Here is a 20,727-nt window from a genome sequence, read left to right on the forward strand (position 1 = left end):
AATAACGTCGAATGATAATTGTACGGGAACGACAATGCTTTGTAATGTGCAATTAAACTATTACGTTCAATATTCAGTAAATTAATATTTCAATTTCCATCACAGTGTCGGTCGCATAATACGATAATCGAGAGGAATATGAGACCAATTTCGTCGTATTAGAATTTCTATAAAGAAATAAAAATTGACGTTTATATCAAATATATTGGTTGTTTCACAGCGGGAAAATGAACTATTTTTACGAGCTTCCACCGGTTCTGTCGTACAACGAAACGAACAGTTGAGCAATTATAAAAGCTTGTTAACGTTTGTACTTTTTAAATATTTGAAAACTAATAAACTTAACAGATTGCTCGGGAAATTTGTAGATTTTAGTAGTATGATATTATACTGTTTTTAAAAGTGTAGGTATTCTTTAATAAATTACATTTTCCAGAAAATAATGTAAACTCTTTCCACGTGTAAACTACGACATTCGTACAACCTTTATTACTGTACGAACCAACACTATCGAGTTCGAAACGGTGTGTATATTAAACTCGCGTTAATTAAAAGACACGACATGAAGTTAAAATTATGTCTTTGTACACTTGGGACTCGAAATATGGTGTACTGGTACCATTGTATACAGCACTTTGACTTGAAATGTTTTGTACAAGCAACGTTAATTAGAAGATTAAAGCTACGTTCTTGTTGAACTAGATGATCAACTAGAAAATAACGACGTATTTGTTTCCATCCTGTTTTCACCGTGATGAACAATCAGCAGTGACTGCGCTAAAACAAATCCTCTTTATGGAAACATGAAGCGTCTTTGTGTCAGAAGAAATATAATTTTACAAATTCTGCCAATAACCTGGATTTTGGAATTTGAACCGAAGCTCCTACCGAATTTTTTGAGGTATGTTGGAATGGATCGTTTGAGTGAAAGAGAAGAAAAGAAAAGTACATCGAATTAGAGGAATTCCAAAAAGAACTTCACCAGTTACAATCTGGAGTAAAGTTTCATCGGTGTGGTTGTTACGTCGCGTGAAAAGGTCCGCGCGACGTCCTTCTGACCGCCTGACCGTCAAGGCCCAAGCATCGTTAGAGAAACCCTCAATAAACCTAAGGCCCCACCATAAACCGAGTCTGGCAGGAAGCTTTAATCCTGCAAGTATTTCGGTTTGTGACTGGTACTTAAAAGGTCCTTCGGTCTGTTGTACATTTTCTGCCAAATTACGGAGAAAGGAAGTAGTTACCTAATGGGAGAAACGAAATAATTGCCTAACGGAAAAGCTGCTTTTTCCCATAAATAATGTCGCCCGTGAATCACGTTGGTAAAAGGCTTCTTCCTCCCATCTTCCTTCCCAACATCGCTCATAACCAATCGGCATCGCGGATCACTGCCCTCACTTTCCTAACTAAAAATGTAAGCAACGAATCCGCGTTCTTCGTTCAAAGGGCACACCCATACCGAGATTTCCTCCGTAATCACATCAGTCCGAACTTCAGAGTTTTCCTTCGGCTCTCACAGTGCCTCCAGTTTCGAGAGTTTCTTCGGCTCTCACAATACCTACATGTCCGAGAGTTCCTTCGGCTCTCATGGTGCCTAGAGTTCCTACAGTTCCTTCATCTCTCAGACTGCTCCGACTGCTCCTACTTCTACCGCTTCTACGCCATCAGGAGAGTCACTATATTGGTTCTCATAACCAACGAACAGTCAAGGTCAACATATATACGGATTCTCTCATCTAAGAATAATCCTTCTCTTCGTTACCTGTATCTTGATCAACGGCGTTACTACTTTGTGTGATTGTATAAAGTGTTGGAAATACATAATTTATAATTGTGTGAATCACAGTGTTATACTAACTGGATCACCCCTATTATCTTAACCGAAATTAGGGGATCGAACTATCCGTGGTGTCCATTATTATAATCGTAACGGGAATTTACGACTCCCGTTGACGCGTATTCTAACGACCGCGTCTCCCCGCGATAGCTCGAAAATACAGTGGTAACTTGTGCAAAGTTGTTCGATGTTGCCGAAGATCATCCAAAGTGAAACACGAACGAAAAGTAGACAAAACGTTTTACTACATTATAGATTTTAATGGCAAAATGGAAAGCACTCTAAAGAAAAATGAACATCTGCCCAATACATATCCTATGGTAAAGGAAATTTTGATAAAATCCAGAGGTGTCTGATCAAAATTAGGGCGAGAGAGAGGCTAGCCATATTTATCAGATCGACGGTTGTATTGCGTTTCAATTGCGGCACGGTAAGTTAACGAGAATTGAGTTTCAACGGAGGAGATCCGGAGTATGGGTGCCGGCCCATTCCATGCACGTTCCCTGATAACGTGACACACGACACGGGTATAATATCAACGGCGTGCTCTAACGTGCCTCTGTTATCCTGTCGTCCTTCAGTCACGCTATTTTCGGAAATTTGTGTGCCCTATTTCCCGTTTGGCATGTAAGTTGCGGAATCAGAAATACGCCGGTCTCAACGAGCGCACGTTGCCTCTGTCACGACCGGCATACTTCAAATCCAATGGACCGATGATGGAGATAAAGATGCGCGGCCTTGGCGACAATGTATATCGTCGAAGTGCCTAATGAGTCATCTATATCCCAACGATCCTTCCACCGAATGTTCTAGAAGCGTGGCAGCGGTCACGTACGCCTACGGGGTAGTGGGGATATTGAGAGATGACAAACAAAGAAGAAACAGATCCCACCGAAAGTCAAATTGTAAGAGCTTCAGTCTTGGAAAGTCACGGCTGGAGCTCAGAACCAAATCGCAGTCAGTGTAAACTCAGAGTACAGGAAATAAATTCTCTTGTTTTTTTGTTACCTTTTATTTTTCTTTTCGTTCGAGCTACCCCTTTTTTTTATTTTACGTGACACTATAGATGCCCTACAACTATAAGCAGAATTTACTACGTGCTGTCGATAGTTTCTTGCGAATATCGCGGTAACTAAGCGATACCGCTTAATCGGTTATATGTATTTAGGAAAAGGAAAACATTGTTCAGAATCGTGCTTTCTCTCCGCTCACAACATATTTAAAAATCACCGAAGTCGCAGAGTCGAGTACTATCTGTACATTTACCAGCGTTACCAAGTACTATGCTTTACTGGAAAGCGGACTAACAGGATGGCTCAGAGGCAAGGGAGGTACTGCTCTATATCTTATATACGTATATATATTATATATTCCTTATATACGTACAGCTACTTAGGAATTTGCTAAATCCTGAAATTTTGATTCCTCTGAGAATTACTTTTCCCCAGGGTAATGCCTGCATATACGGCCAACGATTGGATCTGCACGTGGCCATATATCCGAAGAGGCGACTATTTAAGGATAGAACCAAATTACTCGACTGCTATTCACTCTGCCGTGTTCTACGTACGTTACCATGCGCGTATCAAAAGTAAGTGCGAATGAGATAGAATAGCTAAAGTGCAATAAGATACTATATAAGATAGGGTTCCAGTCACATATTACGCATTTCTTCAATTTAATTAAAAACTGTTGGTGAAATGTAGCCATGCTTTAATATCATTTTGATCACACGAATCTCAATAATCTGACTAGGGTCATTTCGTAATAGAATATATATGTCGGAGATGAAAGGACATGTGGTCTTTCTTTTGGAATGTTTGGGAAGGTCCCCAATATTTTAGTCCCGACTTTTTATTGTAGCTGTACTTAAATAAGAAAACTTAGAAGTGGTTGTTTATGATTTAATCCGAGTATGGGCGCCCGAGATTTGTGACAGTGGGCTTGGGCTCGAAGTGACATAACGGATCGCTGAACGTAGCCACGGTCACGGGATGGACGTGTACCTAACAGAGGTGTAAAGTAATTATATAACTCTCCTTAAAAGGAAATAGTTGTAGCGGCATTCGACAGTAAACTTTCCAACGGGTTCTGTCTTGTGGCTTGCCATACGCAGACTCTATTCCTCGGGAAAAAGGATTACCAGATATTGATGCATCTCCACAGTACATGTTCAGTTAGCCTGAGGATCCGTTATAAATCTTAGGATTTAGTTAACTAAGGTCTTTCAAACGGACAAACAGTCTTTATCCTAACAGTCCCTAAATCTACTACGGAAGGTACGGGAAATCTGCATTTTTCACGAACGATGCTTCCCGCTAGCAAATTTCTCTTAAGGCGGTTAGCATCCTTATTCAACCACCAACATAGAAATTAACCAATTAACAGCAACGTCCACTTCCCTCACTTTCCGAACGAAGCCGTTCTTCGACGAATCCGATGATCTCGTGTCCTTAGACACACCCCATCATAGTTTTTCTCTGCAGCATGACCGTGACAAAGAGGACATTTCCGTGCGATCTCATCAGCAAGTATAATGTCACGTAAAATAAAAAAGGGGGTAGCTCGAACGAAAAGAAAAAAATAAGTTAACAAAAAAACAAGAGATTTTATTTCTTGTACTCTGAGTTTACACTGACTGCGATTTGGTTCTGAGCTCCAGCCGTGACTTTCCAAGGCTGAAGCTCTTACAATTTGACTTTCGATGGGATCTGTTTCTTCTTTGTTTGTCATCCCTCAAAATCCCCACTACCCCGTAGGCATACGTGATCGTTGCCACGCTTCTAGAACATTCGGTGGAAGGACCGTTGGGATATAGATGACTCACTAGGCACTTCGGCGATATACATTGTCGCCAAGGCCGCCACATCTTTATCTCCATCATCGGTCCATCGGATTTGAAGTATGCCGGTCGTGACAATAACAACGTCTTTACGATCAATGAATACTTCACGTTATTAATAAAGAGTTCGACTTAGACATTAGAAAGTACATTTGGTATCCCGTTGACCGCGGATTCTTTATTGAACCTAAGACCATTGTCATTAGCATATCGAGTATCTAATTACCACGGTTACTTGTCAAATTAGACAAGATTAATTTTTTGGTGATATCCTTTGCTGTCAATGAATCAACGTGTTCATTGTGCTGTAATTGTATTGTAAAGTAACACTGCTAAATTCATCATCTGCATCAACATATACTATACCTGTACTTATACTTACTTCAATATATTTATATCTATTTATATTTATATATATTTAATCTATTAGAAATTTATCCACGCGTTCCTCTATCAGGCAACCTCAACAGTCCAGATGCACTTTTTCTGATGACAATATTATGATATCTACGTTAAACAGAAGATTTCATTACATTATCAGTCAGCCTTAATAATTTCATAACTAATAATTCTCTAAATTTTCTATTTGTATTCTTCTTTGTTGTAATCTTGTAAACTATTAAAACCTATTTTCTGTAATTTCCAGAAGAAACTGAATGCCAAATTTGAGTCCTTTTCTAATTGTAGTGGCACAAGAAACCATTTGATCCGAATAATCTATACTACACTTTATTGTATGCAAGAACAGCTAGTGGTTTCAATTTTCCAAATGACTATTGGCTTGTAAAAGCAGCATGAATGTCACGAACATTTGTCGTACTTGGTACCGCGATGGGAGTGTGCTTTGTTGATAAATCTCAAGAATCTCTCCATTTGAGTACGACAATGCCATTCTTTAATACATATATCTCTCCTGGTTTTAAACAAATCAGTGGATAGTGTACCTCACAGATTGATAGAAGCAATAAAAAATAAGGGAAAATCCACTAAATATTAAATAAAAGGATAACAAAATTAACATTGAATTTATATTGTTTCACAGCCAGAAACACAATTTTAAAAGAAAATTTAATTTTTTCCAGAGTTCGAAAGAAGACAATTTTTGTTTGTTCTATCTTCAGTTTTGTTTTATATTATAATATGATATTATACAAACGATTCTTCCAATTTTTGTTTTAGTATCATGAAAAATCTGAAAAATAGGGTTGGGTTTATAATTATTCGCAGCAGTGTATGTGGTAGCTAATACAAGTGTAAAAAGATGTATAAAGGCAAGAAAAATGTAACTAGCAGGAGAATTTGAAAACGTGTCAACAAGTATCCAAGAATCAGAGTTATTTTGTTATGAAACATATGGACGCACGACAACTCACTTATTATTAGCTTCCCTTATGTTTTGAAATATTAATTTATACTTAAATATAAAAAATATGCAAAAATATCTAGATGTATGCAAAAATATGCAGAAATATGCGAAACTAGATCTACGTTACGTACGCTTTGAATATATTTTATATGTGTTTTTCATTCTTGAATACATAAAAAATTTACTCAATCTGGTCACGCGGAATCGTTGTGTTACGACCGTTCGCGAAGAAACGCGGTCGTGAGAAACACGCGTCAGCGAGAGGCGTAAATTCTCGCTACGATTCTAATAATCGACGCCGCGAATTAGCCGCTCCTCTGTTTCGTTTAAGATAACAGAGGTAGTTCAATGAATTTAACACTGTATTAACAGGTTAATATAGCTTGTATATTTACTAACAATTTAATAACAATGAAGCGTCACAAATTATTTAGCGATAAATACAGTTAATGCGTTACAGAAGTTCGACTCGACCTTGTGATATCTCTCGATATGTTCGTTAGATTTAGCGATTTTATTTATCAGACCTTTCGATGTATACTGTCAGAATCTTCAAATGAGACTCATTGCCCTTCGATCATTTCTTTGTCTTCTCTGGGAGACGACCCCCACTACGCTCGGGTCACGTCACCGTTCGCGCCTATGATCACGTATGCCATCTTCTTTGTGCGGATGAAATAACGGACTGAAATCGACGTTTCTGGAACCCGCTGCTTGGTGACAACTATGCGCTTGTCGCAGGAGAAATTCGACTACCTATGCGATAAGACAGCCAAATTTCAAGCGCCTTATCATAAGTGACCACCGAGATAGCGTCCGGTCACTCTGCCCGCTCCCAGAGACATATGACAAGTGCAACCAAGGTCTTTTCCCACTCCCACGAATAAAAGAATATAAATACTACCCCCCAAATCGTCCAAGTCAGTCCTTAATCAGTCCGAACCAGCCCGAATTACTGTACAAATTGAGTGAAAATAACAGAATGTGACATTTTAATCACATGTTAAATATTTTTTACGCGACACACTCGTCGATACATTATATGTTTTCCGTCGGGCAGGTAAGGCGATCTGCCCGCGACACTGTAGGACCGCGAGCGACGGTTAGAAATACGACTTATACCAAGCCTCGTGGCATAACACGTTGAATTTATTTTTATGTACAGTCCAATGCGGACTCATGATTAGGGTTGCGGGCGTGTAACGAATCTTCATTTGGATTAGACATTGTTGTTATGCAATAGAAAAGATATTTACTAGTATAAATATGATTATTATAGAATTTGACAAGTAGCTATAGTAATTAAATACTCGAGATGCTAATGACAATAGTCTTAGGTTCAATAACGAATCCGCGGTCAACGGGATAGCAAATGTACTTTCATCCAAAGTCTAAGTCGGACTCTTTATTAAAAACGTGAAGTATTCACTGATCGTAAAGACGTTGTTATACTTGCTGATGAGATCGCACGAGAATGCCCTCTCCGTCACGTCTCACGGTCATGCTGCAGAGAAAAACTATAATGGGGTGTGTCTGTTGAGGTTATTAGATGTATGAGGAGAGAAAAACGCGCGGATAAAGTGTAAGGTACAAAATATATATGTCGGATTAAAGTCAGGATTATGGGGATGGGCGTTTAATGAATTTTCGTTGGAATTAGCCATTGCCGTGATACAATGGAGAGTTTATTAGCACGGGCTTATTAACAAGATTACGCACTAGTGATGATGACCTTAGGTTCGAAACGAATCCGCGGTCACGGGATGGTAAACGTATGTTCTCGCACAGTTCAAGTCTAACTCTTTATTAACTAGATGTGATGTATTCGCTGGTTGTAAGGTGGCACTGTCATTCGTCGATGAGATCGTACGAAAGAATGAATCTCCGTCTCGACGATGTCGTCGAGGAAAACTATATTGGGTGGGTCTAAGGATATGAGATCCTCGGATTCGTCAAAGAAAGCTCTCTTTCCAAAGGAGAGGGAAATTAACGCTGTTGCTAATTGGTCGATCTCCATATCGGCGTTTTGAAAGAGATGCTGGCCGCCCTTGAGGGGAGGTTGTTGACGGGGGGCAACGCTCGTGGAGGATAGGTTTCTCCTATCTTCCCGTAGTTGCAACAAAGTCTATTTGACGGACTTCGCTTGACTAAATCTTAAGATCTATAGCGGGTCCTTACGTTAGCTAAACATACGCCACAAAGGCATGCCGACACCCGGCGATCATCTTACCCGAAGGACAAAATCTGCGTGTGGCGGGCCGCGGGATAGAAACTATTGAAGTATTTACTGCCACGTATCGCTACGACTATTTCTTTTAAGGAGAGGTATAGAGTTACTCTGTGCCTTTGTTAGATAAAACGTTCATCCCTTTGACCGCGGCTACGTTCGGCGACTGATTGTCGCCTCGAGCCCAAGCTCATGATCATAAATCTCGAACAATCGGAGCGGCATTCGTTTAATCCAAGTTACAGAGTTGCGGTATTCCCGCGAATCCAAGGAGGAGCTCCGGCGTTCTTTCATCTCCGACATATATATTTAATTTAATAGAGAAGTGTAATAATAAGTAGGAATACAATTTGAGCTGGTCCAGATCCGCACGCTAGCAGTGTTACCTTATAACTGAAAACCCCGAAGCCAACGTCGCCTGTCTACTGTTTATGGTCTGCCTTCATGCTAGTCTTTTGTCTATATGCTGTCGATGGCTTCAGCGCTTGAGAAAACTAAAAAAACCAAATGTAGAGTTTTCGTAGAAGTGGTGACCACTTCAACATTGTCTAAGGACACGAGATCATCGGATTCGTCGAAGAGTGTCTTCGTTCGGAAAGTGAGGGAAATGGACGTTGCTGTTAATTGGTTAATTTCTATATTGGGGGTTGAAGAAGGATGCTAACCGCCCTTGAGGGGAAGTTGCTAGCGGGAAGCGTCGTTCGTGAGAAAAATACATTTCCCCTATCGTCCCGTAGTTGGGCCAAGGACTGTTTGTTTGTTTGAAGGACTTTAATTAACTAAATCTTAAGATTTGTAACGGGTCCTCAGGCTAGCTGAATATGTACTGTGGAGATACATCGACATCTGGTAATAATCTTGCCCGAAGAATAGGGTCTGCGTGTGACGAGCCACGGGACAGAAACCGTTGGAATGTTTACTGTCGAGTGCCATAGCAATTATTTGTTTTTAAGGAGAGCTATGGTATTACCCCATACCTTTGTTAGATAAAGCGTTCATCCCTTAACTGCGGCTACGTTCGGAGACTGGTTGTCGCCTCGAGCCCAAGCTCATTATCATAAACCTCGGACAAATATAATCGGATTGAATGACGACAATTGCTTAATTACGGCTATGATTAGAATCTAGATTATAATGTTAAGGGATTTTCCCGAAGTTCCAAAGGGAAGTCTCCGGTGTCCTTTCATCTCCGACAAATATATATATATATTAATTTTTCATCATTAGCTGATCGATACTGCGATATCATTCGACATGCTTTATACTCTGGTTGAATGTAATTATTTTTTGTCAACAAGCAGCAGCCGATTAACGAGTATTTTTATCTCTGCGCGTTTCTCGCGTGAAATTGAACGTTTCTGTAAAATTCTCGATACGCTCTGCCGATGAAAACGGCTGTTACGCCGCGCAACACATCTGCATTCCATCCCGCCCGGCGTAACAGCCAACGGTCTACGTGCCGTCCTTCGAACCCTCCACAGGCCTAAGGACCCACCATAAAGTCGAAATTCTAACTGCATTGTTCGCACACATGGTTTAAGTCAATCTGTTTGCCAGAAAGGACTTTCTAATTCCAGAAGTGTTTTCAGCTGGTTTTTTAGAAGGGTCCTTGGGTTTATTACGTACTCTTAAGAATTGCGGAGAAAGCAGGTAGTGGCCTAACGAAAAAAGCGGAGATCTCCCTAACGGAAAATCCGAGTTTCCCCATAAACAATGTCGCCTAGGACCCAAGTTAGTGGGAGGCTTCTTCCTCCTATCTTCCTTCCCAACATTGGTCATAACCAATCAGCATCGCGGATCATTGCCCTCACTTTCCTAACTGAAAATGTAAGCAACGAATCCGCGTTCTTCGTTCAAAGGGCACACCCATACCAAGCTTTCCTCCGCATTCACATTAGAATAAAACTTGAGAGTTTGATCGTCTCTCACGGTGCCCAGAGTTCCTGCATTTCCTACAACTCTCACCGTTCCTGTATCTTTCTGGCTTCCTTCATCATTCCTCAAGGTGCCTACACGGTCTAGAGTCTTCTAAGGCTCTCACTTATCCAGAACTCCGACAGTTCCTATAACTCTCAAGGGCCTAGAGCGCCTAAAGCTCCCCTTCTCTCATCCAAGACTAACCCTTCTCTCGTTATCTGTATCTTAATCAACGGCGTTACTACTTTGTGTGATTGTATAAAGTGTTGGAAATATACATTATTATAACTCTGACTCCCAGTGTTATACCGCATTAACCACCCCGATTATCCTAACCGAAATACGGGGATCGAACTATTCGTGGTGTCGATTATTCTAATCGTAACGGGAATTTACGACTCCCGTTGACGCGTATTCTAACGACCGCGTCTCCCCGCGATAGCTCGAATAAACAACGGCGCACGTAATATTTGTAAGAATCGCAGAGAAGCCGAGTATCCCGAGAACCTTAACGACGAGACGAGACAAGACGAGACTTTCTGTTACGCCACGAGGCTTACCACACGCTGTATTTTCTAACCGTCGCTCGCGGCCCTACAATGTCGCAGTCAGATCGTCTTACCTGACCGCCGGATCATATACAATGTATCGACGAGCGCATAGTTGTCGCCAAGCAGCGAGCTCTCGAAACTTCGAATTTTGTCCGTTACGTTTTCCACGCAAGAACGGACATACGTGATCATAGGCGCGAACGGTGGCGTGACCTAAGTATATTGGGGGTCGTCTTAAAAATGAGACAAAGAAATCATCTAAAGTCGATCAGTTCCTTGTGACACGTCGAACGTTACATATTGAATCGAATCTAACACATAACGTCTATCTCAAACTGCGAAGTGCGACAGGTCTCGTTATAAGCAAACCGCTAAACAAACCTTGACTGTTATCTTTTTCGTTTTTAATTGTTGATCTTTGACTGAACTTGTTGTTTCGTTATTTTTATTAAACTTTTATCAACCAACCCAGTATAGTTGTTCGTATACACTCAAACCTAACCACCTCTATTCTCGTAATAGAAATAGGGGATCAATCAGTTCGTGGCGTCGATTGTTGAATCGTAACTAGAATTTACGACTCTCGTTGACGCGTTATCTCGCGATCGCGTCTCTCCGCTAACGGTTGAAACACTTTCAATACTTTCTGTTCGTAGATTTGCGCCAAGTTTACCGCCTTAGCTGGCTAGTAATAAGCGCGATCATAAAATATAATAGGCACTAAAGCGGATCGGAAGTCGTTGATCGATTTCACTGCATCGAATCGTAGAGTTTCGTGCGACGATATCGCGAACTGGCATGCGATAGGCGATAGGCCATAGACGATACGTGATGCGCAATGAAAACTTTGGTATAGGTGTTCTCTCTGCTTGTCGGTTGTGCAATATTCAACGGTGACATATCGTGCCCCTTCGTAGCTCACATTCACCTTTGGTCGATTTTACGACGATTTAATGAAAAATCGCGGCAATCCTTCATTAACCGCCATTGCGCGAAATTTCCCTGCAATGATTTATCATAAACGCCCCGGAGGGCGTTTCTGATAAACAATTTCTTTGTTGGCGAGACATCATAATAAAGTCGCTCTGTGTCCTTTCAAGCGGAAAATCATACTCTTTTCTGTTATTACACGATGGCGGACTTTACGAGGCCGCGCCTTTCAGAGATCGCGAACAGCTTTCCGCCTCGAAGCAACAGAAGCTGCCATAAAAACTTTTAAATACGTTTTATTCGACCGGCCATACAGGCCACTGTTATCCTTACGCCCGTGCAAACTAGAAAACAAACAGATTCTTGAGAAGCGTGCTTTTCCATTTCTTTTTTAAAACTCGCGTAATTAGTCGAAGATTACTAGGGCACAGACAATCGCGCTCCAATGAATCGTAACACCCTTTCTGTTTTGTTCCGTTCGTATTTCTGTCGTTCGAAAGTTTCTTAGATGTCATTCAAAGGGATAATATCAACGGGAATTTCATGGCGGCCGTTCGACGAAAGACAAAACGAACATAGAATGTAAAGGATTGCACGCGAGAAAAATGGCTGCTCGCAATAAGAGAAGACTTTTTCGCCGTAGGTGCAACAAAATTTGAGAAGAAACCCGACAGAATTACGCGATATAAATTGTTGACTATTTATTGTTTCTTGAGTAATTGCTTTGAAAGTTCGTGACGCGGCCGTGTATTCGATCGAACGCGCGACTTTCACGCGCCTTTTAGAACGTGGCGTTCTTTTTTCTTCGATGAACGATGTTCAAGAGGTTTGCCCGAGAAATTTGCCGCCAAAATTAATCGCCATCGAGCGCAATCGATGAGTTACCATGTGCTTAATTCGTTCAAATATTGTCGTCGGGCGATCCTTGCTCGTGAAATCGTGTTTATGGTTTTAATTGCCAGCTACGTACTTTGAAATGTACACGCACGAATGAAAAACAACGTGGACTCGTTACATCCCGGCTCTGCGTCTCTTCCCGTTTATGTTACATCTTTTTTCATTTTTCAGTTTCAACGCACGCGTAGTCCAAAAGGATTTTTACATTGCTCCCAGCGAAGGGAAAATATAACTGGCAGTTTTAATACATATATGGGCATTTTTAATAAAGTTCCCAACATTTCGAATCGTTTTACATCAAGTTTTAAAATCGACGACGATACCACTTTTTTCATCGATATCGGCTCGCTTATCGAAACGCGTATCGCCTTGATGTTACAAATGATGCTTTTCACGTGAAATTTCCAATCGAAGCTGAAAGTTGATTGAAAGCAAACATTATCCCGCGAGGGTATAAGAACAAGTAGATCATTACGTTTTCGAAAGAAAGGAAAGCGTAGAACTAATTGCGTGACATTGCGATTATGTGCGTGATATGTGCGATATATCAGGACCAGAATTTGCCTATAGATGGCCCTAGCTGATAATGTAGTTATCACTAAACTGCGTCATTGATGCCAAAAGTCTTTGTTGACATCTCACAAACATCTTCGACTCAGAACAATACAAGTTTCATACAGCAGCATAGATTGTAATAGCGTTGAACATGTCGAATTTTGTGCCTGGAAACTACGATTTGCGGACAGCATTGATTTTCCGTTACCATTTGAAGAAAACTGCTGCAGAATCGCATGGAATGCTTGTCGAAGCTTACGGTGAGCATGCTCTTGGTAAATCACAGTGCTTTGAGTGGTTTAAAAAATTCAGAAGTGGCAATTTTGACGTGAGAAACGAAGAACGTGGATCAGAAGGGTGTGATCTATTATGAGCTGTTAAAACCTGGCGAAACCGTTAATACCGAGCGCTACCGACAACAAATGATCGACTTGAATCAAGCTTTGCGTGAAAAACGACCAGAATATCAAAACAGGCAACACAAAGTAATTTTGCTTCATGATAATGCACCATCACATACAGCAAAACCAGTTAAGGAAACGATCGAAGCGTTCAGTTGGGAAATACTTTCGCACGCGGCTTACTCACCAGACTTGGCTCCGTCCGATTACTATTTATTTGCATCGATGGGACACGCGCTTTCTGACCAGCACTACACTTCTTACGAAAATGTACGAAAATGCCTCGATGACTGGTTTGCCTCAAAAGAGCGACAGTTTTTTCGGCGTGGCATCCACCAATTGCCAGACAGGTGGGAAAAATGTACAGCTAGCGATGGGCAATACTTCGAATAAAATATTTTTAATCATTTTCATACAATAAACGTGTATCTTCTGTACAAAAATTCCGGTTTCATATTTACATACCTGGTGACAAACGATTCACGCTCTTCTCGACATTGATTCGAAGGATATTAACGTGGACAAATATCAAACACGTTAGACTGGCTCGTTCAAAGCGGTTCCGTTAGTTTTGTTCGAAGGACGATTCGAAATGTTCGGAACGTCCTGTGAATCCATTTGGCTTGGTCAAATCAACGAGTTACGTGAAAAACTCGATAATCTGCACTCTAAACGTTACGGAACCGAAGCTGGAACCTGAAACCGACGTTTTACGCTGAACAAAGGTAATGAGAATTTATTCCGTCGAGTAATCTCTCAGGGTTTTTCGGGGCGAAATGAATTTCTTTAGGAGCAGACTTTGTGGTGGAGAGTCTGCTCGATCTGAAACAGACGGAAACACCTCAAACAGTGACTTCCGAAGGAAGAACATTGTCTCCTAGTGAAAAGAAAGCCGGAGTGAAAGAAAGATGGCCACGATAAACGGATTTACGTAGATATATATTCGAGCTGGCGAGGCGGATTGATGGGCCGAAAGAAACGGTGTCGACGCGAGAAAATCGGTCTTTTTAATACGCTCGTAAATAGACAATGGGATTCCATTATCGGGCAAGGCTGGCTCGATAAATATCGTACGAAGTTACCGAGCTCGCTAACGATTTACGCCCTGCGAACAGAAAAAACGAGGCAAGACGACAGAGGCAAAAAAGCGACGAAAATAGACGCTGCTAACGAAACGTTTTCACTTGTAATTTCCTATAGGAGTGCATTAAACGAGACAACGTGAAATGAACGAGCGAAAAAGAGAAGAGGACACGTATCGGTGAAGACGAAGAGACAGAAACTACGAACGGACAGAAACTGAAGCAAGGAGGGAGAAAGAGAGAACAGGATAGACACCGAGGTTCGACGCAGCAAGAAGTAGGGGAAAGGAAAAAGAGAGTTGGAGAAGGTCGGAACAAAGGGGAGTAAGGAGATAGAGGAAAAAGAGTGAGAACGGAAAAGGACAACAGGGATGGGAGAGGGTATGGGGGAGAAACAATCGAGAAATAAGACAAAGGTGAGCTTTTGTCTCCCGTAGGAGAACAAATCTAACTTGTCCCGATGTCAAACGGAGTTGGTGGCGGACTTGGCCGAGCTCAGCCCTGTCTGTTTGTCGCCTCCGACTCCGTCAACCACGGAATTTCCAATGGTTTCGGCATTTATTGCACCACGGTGCGAATTGCATCCGCAGGCTGGGCACTGATCCCCGAAGAGGCAACGGAACATCGAGGCGCAACGGTGAAATTGACGACGACGAGCATAGGCGTGCCCCTTGGCACAAACCGAACGCGAGACGAGCTAGTTGCTGGCCGCCTACTATTTTCAACCGTTTTCAGATAAATTCTTGTAAATCAATTCGCCTGCCATAATTTTTATCAAGACACGCGACGCCTGTGACAAACATAAATTACTGCAGTCGTCGTCCTGTGTATCAGTTTCTTTTGCGACGAGAGAGCGCGCAAATACGCCAAATGGCAGGATCGTGTGTAAATTGAAGCCGCTTCTCGCCCGTGATACTTATTGTTAGTATTAATACCGTAGTAACTTAATCGATAAACGATATTGCAGTGGTCCTTGGTTTCCAGCTCGCAGTAATTCACCGTTGGTCACGGCCGTTCGAATATCGACAATAACGATATTAATGCGACCACGGAAACCTGAAATCAATAATATTATCATAATTAATTACGGCAAATTCGCGTTGATCAACGATTCCGCTACGAATTAATTGCAAACATCGCGAACTATCGCTCGATCGCAGCGTAAATTTCCTGTTATACTTTGAACGGTGCAAAGTAGGCCTTATTCCGTGATGACGTATTCACTTGCGATAATGAACAGTTCGTGAACTACAAACTATTAAACGAATCGAATAAGGTGGATAGAAGATTAAATTGGTCGATTTGGAAGGAGTATCGATTTCAGAGGAAATGGCATGCGCGTAGTCGTATTTTCTACCACTTTGTTTTTAAGAAGGGTGATGAAGACGACGGTCTTCTTTATTCTAATTGTAAGTGTTGCGGTTATTAGATGTATAAAGAGAGAAAACGCGTGGATAAAATGTAAGGTACAAAATATATACATTTAATTTAATAGTGAAGTGTAATAATAAGTAGGAATACAATTTGAGCTGATCCAAATACGCACGCTAGCAGTGTTATCTTATAACTGAAAACCCCGAAGCCAACGAAAACCAGATGTAGAGTTTTCGTAGAAGTGGTGACCACTTCAACAGTAAGTTCGAGGAAAGTAAACAATTCTTGTGCGTACTTTATCGATACAGGTCCGAACAACACGATAATGCCATTTTATAGTGAAATGAAAAAATCACACTTCAGGGAAGTGCTATCATCTGGTGTTAAAGGTCTCGATCGTTTCACAGGTTCAAAGACAAACTTGTCGCACGAAGCGCCAAAAATTACCGAACTTTCGGTTTTGTTCACGTAACACGAACCAACTCGTTTTCTACCTTTCTTCCGTTAGTATCTAGAGGCATTTTCTTTGCCGGGACAATTTTGCATCGGATATCTCGAGATTTAAAGATGCTCACTCTGAAGAATCTATAATACGTTGAAGTTTAGAGCAACTTTGTCGGTAAAGCGGCGATTAACAGATATACAGACCGATATAGATATAACGATACAGACCGCCAGTTTGTACGTTTTAATTGCTTTCTCGATAAAGCGAATTAAATTCCTCGCGCATAGCGTACGGTAGAGTACTTCGATAATCGCGAGCATCGTGCTCTAAAAGGAGTTGCACGGCTTCCGTATCGCTGAAAATAAGGTTGCGGCTAACGCCCCCTATGAAACGTCCAACATATGTACGGTGCAGGAAAATTACGTCACACGGAGCTATCGCGTGGTTATCTGTCCCGATGACAGCATACAAGACATTCTTGTTAAGGTATAAAGAGGATTCGGAAATACAAATAGTTTGCTTTATTTCACACACAGCAACTATACATATATATGTAGTATCTTAAATGGGTCTTAGAGGAAGGACAAGTAATGATGTTTTGGTTTAACAAATGATATTCAAAACAACGAACTGATTACAATATTGTCGCACGTTTTATTATCATACTCGGTTCTCGACTTCCCGATTCACACTATCCGGCTCTGCACTTGCTCACCCTCGCTTCTCAACTCACACTGCACGATTTCCCAACTAACCAATACCCCATGGGCTAGCATCCCTTTGTCTTTTCTTAGCCCCACCACGCATGTGTTCCGCGAAAGCCCGTGTTCAGGGTCACGTAGGCCTTTTCTACGAAACTATTTACTTGAGGGACCGACGACACATTGATGCCCCCGACGACGCCTCGGCTCTCGCCACATTGTTTATGGTTCGACCGATATCTTAGGCCTTTTGTCCACGATACTACATACATTACACTGTGAAGACCTCGACAACCTTCTTGCACGTACTCTTGTTGTCAACCGACTCCTCTAGATTGGGGTTAGGTTGGGGTTAGATAGAAACTCGAAACTGAAATAACAGAACTTGAAACGTTCTTTCTACGATCGTCTCGATACCAATAGAAACAGCCTCGGCGATGGCAATTAAATCGGACCGAGGCGTAAACTTGCAGTAGGCTTTTATTCACGAAAATGATTAAGTATAATATTACAATGAAGTTCAAATCACGGCCAAACTGTACACAAGACTAGACTCAAGACTAAAGAAGACTCTTCTTGGTCAAATGCTTGCAGTTTTTACTGGTTGCCATTGTTGGTGTTGAGGTTCAAGGGGCGGATCCTAATCGCCATACGTAAAGGGGAAAATGTAATTGTTAAGGTATAGAGAGGATTCGGAAATACAAATAGTTTTCTTTATTCACACACAACAGTTATACATATATATTACACTCTGAAGACCTCAACAACCTTCTTGCACGCACGCTTGTTGTCAACCGACTCCTCTAGATTCTTCTAACCGTTTTCCAACCGCCTTTTGTCTCAACTCTGACCTGGACACCCCCTGACGCTTACACACACATTCACATGTACGGTGTAAATGTATCATCTTCCTAACAGTAATGTTGGGCCATGTGCAAAGGTCAAGTCGAAACCTAACGGTCCGCTGTCAGATAGTATGGAATGACGTGGATTTGGGTATGATCGTTGTCACAACAGACGTGTCGTTCGTGAAAGATAGTATTTTGTTGTTGGTAGTTATACGTAATCCAGTGAAATTAAATAGTTTCAAAATTGAAGTAGACGCGAAAACTAGAGTATTATGATGGTGCAAGTCGAAAGGGCCTGATTTCCTATACAAAAGTAAGTCGAGGATGAAGTGACAATTTTTGACACCAGACTTGGTTTTCCAGAAAATCAGTTATGAAATTCCACTTGACTCCCTACTTTTTAGGTATACGCGTACCTATATGAGGGAACTTCACAATCCGTTGTTTGGGAAACGAAGCCAGGAAAAATTTTATATATCTATATGCACGTCAGAAAATACCATTTGTCCTCATATATATGTATGTTTTCTTAAATATTTAGTCTGTTCGATAACATGAAATAACAAAACTGATTACCTCAGCCAACGTTCATACCGCGTTGAAAATACTCGTTCTCGTCCGATCACGAAAGTCAAGCAGCGCTGGGCACGGTTAGTACTTAGATGGGTGACCGCTTGGGAACTCCGTGTGGCGTTGGCTCTTTCTACATTTTTCAACACTTAGCCAATCGAACAATCAGATTTAATGTTTTTAATTTTGACTATATCTTTTTATACTTTTAATTTGATGTTTCGTATAAACAATATGTGAAACCGTTAAACAAAATCATTACCGCAAAATATAACTGACCATTTAAATAATTTTTGGACTTCTCTATTTTTCAAGTATTAGTGAATATTAGCCCTTACTTAGAAAAATGCACGATGGACAGCGTATAGGTTGGCCTGTGCGCGCACAAAATCCGATTAAGAATTGCTCTCTGCAGAAATCCTTTACATGCAAGAATGTACTTTCTTCCAAAAATACATTAGAATTATATTCCTCTTAGATCCATCGTCAGTGCCATAATTTCTCACATCCAAAATATTCTCGCGAGCTTCGATGTCATTGTGTCACTATTCTCAAGAGCGCTTATTCTCGATACCTTCGACATCGTAAAATACCTCCCACACTTCTCATCCGACCTAGTGGACACTGCCTCACCAGTCCACATTTCTCGGTAAACGATAAATTTTACGAACAAACATCAGGAACAGCTATAGGCCCGTATGTATCGCCCATCGTAGACAATATCTGGATGGAATATTTTGAAACGCAGACCCTCAGAGAGACCTGTAAGAGGCCAACAATATAGTACAAATATGCAGATGATTGTTTTGCTGTCTGGCCACATGGACGAGACGAACTATACCTATTCCTAAACAGAAACAAACTTATATTATTATCAACAAAGTAATAATAATAAAAATGAGCTAAAGAAGAATAAAATTTGGATTGATACTAACATTGAAGAAATGAAAAAATTTTAGAATTTCTTGCCAGAATAGTAAAAAAATTAGAAAAATTCTACTATTGGTCTAATCACCCATTATTATGTATATCTATTTCCGGGAACGTAATTTAAAAAAATAGATCCCAACAATTATGGGAGTATTAGCATTTTGATAATAATGAGTATTGTCACAAAAGGCAAAATAAGAAAAAACAGTGGAATATCACAATGTTAAAAAACTAATACTCCAAAAGCGAAGTCTATAGAATCTCGTTAAAAATGCATTCTGGTATAAACATGGAATTTAATAAAAAATTTGATAACCATGATACCCACAATATGGTTGAATATATAAATAAAAGAAACAAAAAAGGGAGAAGATTAAACGCCCCTAACCCTAATCGTAATCTGAACTCGACAAATATATATTTCTTCATCATTGGAGAATATTTCCAAGGCTATTTTATAACTTTAACAATAATAGATGTAAACTTTCAAGATACGAAGGCAGCGAAAGATATTCAAATTAACAGAAAAAACATCCGTTTAAAATATTTTAACAAGAAACTGTCTGATAAATTAGGAAACGTGAACAATGCAAGCCATTGTTTCTGTAAAAATAGTATCAGTATATTCAGTATACATTGATATATAAACATTGGAATGACGGGAAGAAACCATTTCTCTACGCTTTATAAAAACAGCGAAACAAAGTCACACGAACGTGAGAGCGGCCGATAAGCGATGACTCACGAAATTATACGTGGTGCGGCCGTCAATGTGTTGATTCAATTAGGAGTGATTATCATCTATGTATTCAGTTTGGATTCGCTTTAGAATTAGGTTAGGCTAAGGTTTTTGATTAAATCTCTGCAAGGCGACCGGTAACGCTTCCCTGAAATAATAAGGAATTATAAAAATTATAAAAATATTAGAAGAATGTAATTAAATGATTGAATGATGAATTTGTTGAAAATGACAACGTGAGTTCGTGCTCGCTATCCATATGCAGATGCGTTAGTTACAAGAAATAGTAACCAGAAGATAGTTCTAGTTACATTCGATAGATTTAATCGATAGGTTTAAGATATTCTTTTGTTTTTATCTCTAGTGTTACGCCGCGAAAGACATCTACACTCCATCCCTCGCGGCTTGACAGCCAACGGTCTACGTGCCGTCCTTCGAACCCTCCATAGGCCCAAGGATCCACCATAAACTTGAAATCCTAACTGCATTGTTCGAACATATGGTTAAGTCTATCTGTT

General features: G+C 40.6%; 1 non-coding gene across 1 annotated transcript; it reads left to right on the plus strand.

Annotated features, from left to right (window-relative positions):
* The first annotated feature begins 18,550 nt into the window (after positions 1 to 18,550).
* Positions 18,551 to 18,669, plus strand: LOC126926746 (5S ribosomal RNA). The gene has a single exon (XR_007714840.1). It is a non-coding gene; the product is annotated as a 5S ribosomal RNA (ribosomal RNA).
* Positions 18,670 to 20,727: the final 2,058 nt, after the last annotated feature.

The sequence above is a fragment of the Bombus affinis genome, chromosome 18 (assembly GCF_024516045.1).
Source record: "Bombus affinis isolate iyBomAffi1 chromosome 18, iyBomAffi1.2, whole genome shotgun sequence".
In the NCBI taxonomy this organism is placed as follows: domain Eukaryota; kingdom Metazoa; phylum Arthropoda; class Insecta; order Hymenoptera; family Apidae; genus Bombus; species Bombus affinis.